The following is a 7,384-nucleotide window of genomic DNA, read 5'->3' on the forward strand; positions in this document are numbered from 1 at the left end:
TCAGTTTTTTCAGAGACTCTGGTGGAGAAATGGATGAAATGATGTAGGTATGATGGATTATTAACTCAATCTCCAGCTCCTTTCCCAAAGAATGAGGTGGGGGGAATGAAATTTCCAAGCTTTTAATCATTGCTTGGTCTTTCTCATGACCATCCTACAACCTGAAGCTGCCCCTAGAGCCTGCCAAGAGTCCTTGCTGGAGCAAAAGGTACTCCTGCCATCCAGAAGATTCTGGAGGATTTAGGATCTCTGCGTAAGGAATCAAGGTCAAAGGACAAATGTCAGGACAAAAGATGATTTTAATACCCTTATTATTTGGGAAATATGAAGGTTTTAGGAGCTCTGCACCAGGATCTGAGGACAGAAAACAAATGTGTGTTTCTTTTTATGCTGCAACCTGTAATCTGGAACAATAATGAATTAATTGCTCATAACCAATGAACTAATTACATGGCAGAGGTTAGGACCCAGGCTTCTCACTGCTAGGGTAAGAAGTTACAGATAAGCAAGGGGGGAAGAATGATCTCTGTAATAATGGATCAGAATCCACTGCCTGCAGATCAGTATAAACTCATGTTTATCTTAGTAAAAAACACAGATAGTTCCACAAAAACATACTTATAGTTGAAGGGGGCAGTAAGTCAGCTTTTCTGATGCTGTGACTAAAAGACTGAACCAGAACAACTGTAGAGGAAGAAAGGTTTATTAGAGGGCTCACAGTTTCAGAGGTCTTAGTACCTAGGAGGCCTCCTCCATTCCTTGGGGCTGGAGGTGAGGCACAACTTCATGGCAGAAGAGTGTGACAGAGGGAAACAGCTCACATGTTGATCAGGAAGCAGAGAGAGTTTCTACTCTCCAGATACAAAATATATACCCCAAAGTCATGCCCCCAAGTTACACCCCACCACTTCACTGATTGGATTAAGACTTTTAGAACCCAATAATTTCTCCTCTGAAACTTCTTGCATTGTCTCTCACATGAGTTCTGGGCGACACCTCACACCCAAACCTTAACACGGGGGTATAGATTATAACACACAGACACTTGTCAGTTGTGAGGATCAAGATGCAATGAGCACATTCAGTTGCCATATGGAAGATTTTAATATCACTTTCTAATAAAAGGGGACAGGGCTCTTTGAAGAAGTGGCCAATATTGGGACTGAGGCAGTAAATATATGAGTCAGTGTAATCTTGAAGTATCAGAAAGAAAGGAAATTGGGACAAAAACAAAAATTATGTTAAAAGACAACAGGAGACAATGGAAAGAACTCTCAATGGAAAGAACTCCCAATGGCTAAAGCAGGAACAAATTGAGCAATAAAATACTATAGAATTGGATAACAAACAACTTAAAGTAACTATTCAGATGTTCAGACTGGACTGAACACATAAACAAATGGAGTTGCCCAGAAATTTCTTGTGCAGAAGAATTCCAGATGATTGAGGCAGACACTATACACCAAGGAGGTGGAGCTAATTGCCTGCTCCATAAGTGTGGGCACTGCATAGTGACTTCCTCCAGGAAACATAGACAATGTGGCGTGCAGAGAATAGTGTCTTCATAGTGAGAAACCTGAAAGGCACTGCCTCAGTCAGTTAAGCACAGTCAGAACTGAAATGACATTCATCTTGAGGGCATGAGATAACAGAGCAGCTCTCTACCTCCGTGACCTGCTTCCCCCAGCCCCACAATGCCAGTCTAAATATGAGAAAAATAAGGGAACCCCAATAGAGAACAATATTCTTCAACACTGTCAAGGTCACTGGAATAAGGAACCTCAGAGAAATTGTCAGCCTAAGAGGAGTTATGGAGACATGATGTCATGTGGGGTTCTGGATGAAGTCCAGGGACAGGAAGTGGCAGAACTGAAAATCCAAAGGAAATATGACTTCAGTTAGCAGTAGCATACCAGTATTTGTTGCTCCTGACAAATCATCTAAGATGTTAATACGTCTGAGTTAGTGCACATTAGTCATAACAAGGGAAAAACCAGGTGGAAGCTACATGGGAAATCTGCATTTTCTTGGCAATTTCTGCATAAAACTAAAATTACTCTCAAATAAAATCTTAAGACACGGTTATATTTTTTCAAACATCTACTTGTTTAATTATCTATACAGTTAATTACAGGTAGCTCACACTCAGTTCTATATTTTATTATAAACACAAAATTAAATTTATTATGATACAAAATTAAATAATTCAAATATTTTACTCAAGATATGTGCCTATTTTACATGGTTTATGTTGAAGTAATAACATATGTGCAAACTTATTATTTTTTTATGCTGTCACCAGGTCCTGAGTCTTCTAAAAACCTGATCACTTTAGAGAAAAAAATAACATTTTGGAGACTATTTCAATTTATGGCTAAATTTTCTCAGAAGAGTGACTTTGTAAAAAAAAAAGTTATGATGATAAATTGACTCACTGTGAATTTGGATCCTTTATCCAAAAGAATCTTTGTCTTTTTTGCTTCTATGCATACCCTTTAGCAGCAATAGAATCAAATATTGTTTGGGACAAATACTCAAATAAAAGAAAAAGGTAAATGGAAATTGCAACCACCATAAGTGATGCCTCCCAAGCAGAAGAGTTTAAAAGGACACCAGCATCCATTTCTTCTGTGATGTCCTGCAGGAAGTGGTGAGATGTGAGGAGGAGCCCAGGTGGCAGCTCTGTCAGGAGTGACCTTAGATGCTACTATGATGTAGGAAAACACTAGACCTTCTAGAAGCCACAAAGAACTGGATGCCCAAACTCTTGTGTAATCAGATATAAAATAAATAATCACTACTCCTAGGAAACATGTTGACTGGAAACATAGTTCAGACTATCAAAATCAAAATACACTCCTTACTATTGTGAACTACCACAGCTTGCACAGCTAGACTATCATGAACAGCAGTGTCACATTGTAAAGTACATTCACATTAAGCAGACTATCAAAACAACAAGAAGGATTTACTGACTAGTAACAAGAAAGTGAATATAGTCTATCTTAGGAAATTATGAATATGTTGGAAACATATTATCCCAACATCAAAATCCTTCAGGACAAGTCAGACACTTTGACACACATCTGTAATCTCAGCTACTTGAGAGACTAAGGCAGGAGGATTGCAAATTTGAGGGCTCCTTGGGCAATTTAGCAAGACCCTGCCTCAAAATAAAGTTTCAAAAAGGGCTGGGGATGTATGTAGCTAAGTGCTTGCCTACCATGTGCAAGACCTTGGGTTAAGTCTCCAGTGTCAAAAAATTCTCCAGGCCAGACATCTGATCATAGACAACCACAGCAGGTGTAGAACAGGGCAGAAGACATTATGTCAGCCTCCTCAAAATGATTCAACTAAGTCTGTACTTCATTCAGCTCACAATAGTAATATGTCTAATCTCTGCTTCTACTAATTCAAATATGATAACCCTTTGAAATAGGGTAAAAAGTGTATGTTCTTTTCTAGTGAACCCAACAAATATAAGATGTACTCAACTCCATTCTACAAGAGATCTTATAAACACATAGGGGCACTGACATTAGAATAAAATGTAATCATGGCACTTCCCACATTAAATATCCCTAAGTACTAATAAACACATAATCTCAAAAGAAGAAATTCAAATTTCTGAACTCAAAAGCATGTTGGTATATTTTAAACTATAGTTTGAACAAAGACCACTTAATAGAGTTCTCCAACAATTATTCCTGAAAATATATGAAGCATCATGCTCATTAGATGACCCATCCCCTTGCTTCCAAGGAATAAGATAAACTTCCTGATGAACAGCTTTAATAAGACACATGTATTGCTTCCTAAATTTGAAAAGTAGAAAAAACATGTCTGTTTTAAAAGGTTACTTTTAGTAAATGTCTAGACTTACAAAAAGCAGCTAGGACTGTTCTCATATACTTTAATGATTTGAGTCTGGAAGAAATTTCATCTATAGTGGTTTTAAGTATGCAATATCAATAGTTGGCATTAAAAATATCACCATTCTGTTTCTATCTTCTAAAACTGATTTGAAAATTTTGCTTAGAATCATTTGACTGAAATTTGGAAGAAGTGTACTGTGGTGTATATGTGTATATGTAAATACATAATCTTTTAAAATCATACCTCTGGGTACTTTTGATGCTTGGGTTCTATGAAAGACATCTTCTGCATGTGGGGTAGGGTAGGCAGGTGTTGGGATCCAACCAAAGGCCTCTCATGTGATAAGCAAGTGCTCTTGCCACTGAGCTGCACATCCAGTCCCTAAGACATCTTAATAAGCAGAAATTAATTAAATCATTTAATATTACCATGAGAAATTTCAAACAATACAATTCTTTCAATCAAAAACAAAGTAAGTTAAAAGTATATCTTTAAAATATTGCTGATGAAAGATAGCCAGAGTTCACAGGCTTAAGAATTTTGTAGAAAACCAAAAAGAGGAAAAATTAAAAGTTGAATAGGAACCTACTGCACAGAACTGGGAACTGGGAAGACATGGGGAATTTTCTTATAAATACAGATATTGGAAAATGACACAAATAAGGAAATTACAAATCAATCAATTAGCATAGAAAAGCTTGGACTGTTGCTTAGAGATCTCCTACTGGAAAAGACCCGGGATCACCAGGACTCACAACTAAGTGTTACCTGACCTTTAACAAATTCTGATTTTATTTCAAATGTTCATGATCTAGAGGAAAGAGAAAGAGGTGACTTTCCTAAATTCAGTTTACAGTATATCAAAGCCTAATACAATCAAGGTATTTCATTCAATGTAGGACGTCAATATTTATACAACAAATACAAATTGTTTTGTGTACCATTACAAACATACTGCCAATTAGCTCACTGAAGGTGACAGCCTGCTTATCCTAGCCCAGCAGGAGTGGAGGCCTAGAGAAGGGGCAGGCCTAGAGGAGAGGCGGGGTCAGAAGAGATGGACCTGGAAGAGGTGGGCCTGGAGGAGGGTGGGAGGGGCAGGTCAGAAGAGGTGGGCCTGGAAGGGCGAGGCCTGGAAGCAGACCTAGAGGGGGAGGGTTGTCTGGTGGAGGGTCAAGGGACAACAGATAGTGAGGAGCAGCAGTCTTGATGGTCCCTAGCTCAGAGCCTCTCAATCTCCAACCTTCAGTCATGATATCCCACTGAAGGGAAGCACTCTGGAGCTGGGTGGAACCACAACAAGCCTGACCAGCCACCCACCATCGCACTAGTCACCAACAGCTGCCCTGAATCCGGGGTCAGTGGTTCCCTGGGCCATCCACTACCCCCTGCTTTTTACCCGCTGGCCTAGAAGTGCTGTGACAGTGGCAGGTAATCATTACATAATGCTAAGAGGAGAGGAGCCAGGCACGGTGGCTGACGCCTATAAAAGCTACTACGGAGGCTGAGGAAGGAGGATTGTGGCCAGTCTGGGCAACCTAGCAAGACTGTGTCTCAAAATAAAAAAGTATTAGGGATGATCAGTGGTGGAGGGCTTACCTAAGATGTGTGAAGTCCTGGGTTCAAGTCTCAGTACTGAGAGAGAGAGAGAGAGAGAGAGAGAGAATGCATTGTTATTATAAAGCTCATTTCCTTTTATTCTACCTTCATCATCATTTTAAAGCATTTGAACATTCATGGACAATGAACTATTTGGCAGAACAGTAGAGCTCTTAAAAACTAAAATATAGATTGTTAGTGGCGGGGGAAGCGTGGCAGGAGGCCCGGCGAGCTGACTTCCTCCTGGCCACTGGCGCGGGGTGAGGGGAAACCAGAGGAGTCCCCGAGGAAGCTGAGGTCAGCGCAGGAGGTGGCCTCCATTGACCTCTGGCGGGACTGAGCACAGGGAGACCAGAAAGTGGGCATGGGGGGAGCACCTTTAATGAAAAGTTTCAAAGACTGAAAAACTAAACATGAGGGTAGCAGGTGCTGCAAAGTTGGTAGCCGTGGCAATGCTTTTACTGACGTTTTATGATATTTCTCAAGTATTTGAAATAAAAATGGATACAAGTTTAGGAAATCTCTTTGTAAGATCAGCATTGGACACAGCTGCATATGGTGTGAAGAATAATGTTGGAAGAGGGATCAACTTGCCTTGGCAAATGGGAAAATAGAAGAAGTATTAGACACTAAGTATTTTGACACGTGGGGAGGAGATGTGGCACCATTTATTGAGTTTCTCAAGGCCATAAAGGATAGAACAGTAGTCTTAATGGGAACATATGATGATGGAGCAACAAAACTCAATGATGAGGCAGGACTGGCTCACTGCTGAATTGGGCAGCACATCTATAACTAGTCTTAGATTTAGAGACAACCAGGTCTTCTGTGGTGGGAAGTGCATTAAGACAAAAAACCCCTTTGAAGAGCACAGAAAGAACAATAAGGATACAAATAAATATGAAGAATGGCCTCAAGTTGTAGAAATGGAAGGATGCATTCCCCGGAAACAAGACTGAAAGAAATATGGAGAAAATGGAAGGAAATGCACTTTCAATATTAATGAGACACTCAAAGAACAAACTACCCATGAATATTTTAAGAGCATGCAGTCATCTTAGTGAGTGATATCAGGATTATTTGTTGCTAACGTAAATACCTGTCTTTGTAAGCAGTCTTCATGGGCAAATCACTGAACATTTCCTTAGAAGTACAATGTTTAGACTGCTATGATAATAACACACATCAATTCTAAAAGCATTATCAGTGGGTTACTGATCAGATTGTGAAAAACATATTGATATATATGTGGTCACTGTAAAAATTGATCATAGAATAATATGGCCTTTATGAAGGGGATTTTGTTTATAAATAAATATATAGGTATGTATCTGGCCTTGTGATAATATTATCTTTTAAAGTCAAAAGAGATTTGGCTAGTTGTATGTGCAATGTCACCTTATAGTCCATTTCTTCTGATGTAACTCTTATTCTTTATTTTCCCCTCTGAAGAAACTAAGAAATAAAATATTGGATATGAAAATATACATCAGATATGTGAAAAGCACAACAAATTCTTTAATGCACACAGCAAAAGTCAATATATAAATGTAGGTGGTCTTCAGGACCACACTTTATGAAATTTGTGTTAGTGATGTCAAAAACTTGATCTTGTATAAGCTATTAGAATGAAGCTGGAGGTGGAAACTCCACAAACCTGAGGAGCCAGGCCAAGTCACCTCCCTGACCTAATTATGTCACTTAGGACAGCTAAAACAGTATATTTAGAGCAACAAAGGTATATATTTTCCTTATTGGCATATACCAAGTGGTTTGAAAAGGGGTATGTTTAGTATCATGACACTTTGGATTTATAAACTGAGAAATTAATTTTATATTTACTTCACCTAACTTCATAATGGCAATTATTGCCCAAAACTACAGTGGCATATTTAGAAAATTCCTAATT

The 7,384-nt window shown here is 38.9% G+C and overlaps 1 long non-coding RNA gene and 1 pseudogene across 1 annotated transcript; one reads left to right on the plus strand and one right to left on the minus strand.

Annotated features, from left to right (window-relative positions):
• Positions 1-2,144: 2,144 nt before the first annotated feature.
• Positions 2,145-6,922, minus strand: LOC124967216 (uncharacterized). Its single transcript, XR_007105495.1, has 3 exons — positions 6,874-6,922; positions 5,476-5,511; positions 2,145-4,266 (listed from the first exon to the last, which is right to left on the minus strand). It is a non-coding gene; the product is annotated as an uncharacterized LOC124967216 (long non-coding RNA).
• On the plus strand, positions 5,889-6,434 carry LOC124967204 (protein FAM3C-like; annotated as a pseudogene).
• Positions 6,923-7,384: the final 462 nt, after the last annotated feature.

Source organism: Sciurus carolinensis, chromosome 16 (assembly GCF_902686445.1).
Source record: "Sciurus carolinensis chromosome 16, mSciCar1.2, whole genome shotgun sequence".
NCBI lineage: Eukaryota > Metazoa > Chordata > Mammalia > Rodentia > Sciuridae > Sciurus > Sciurus carolinensis.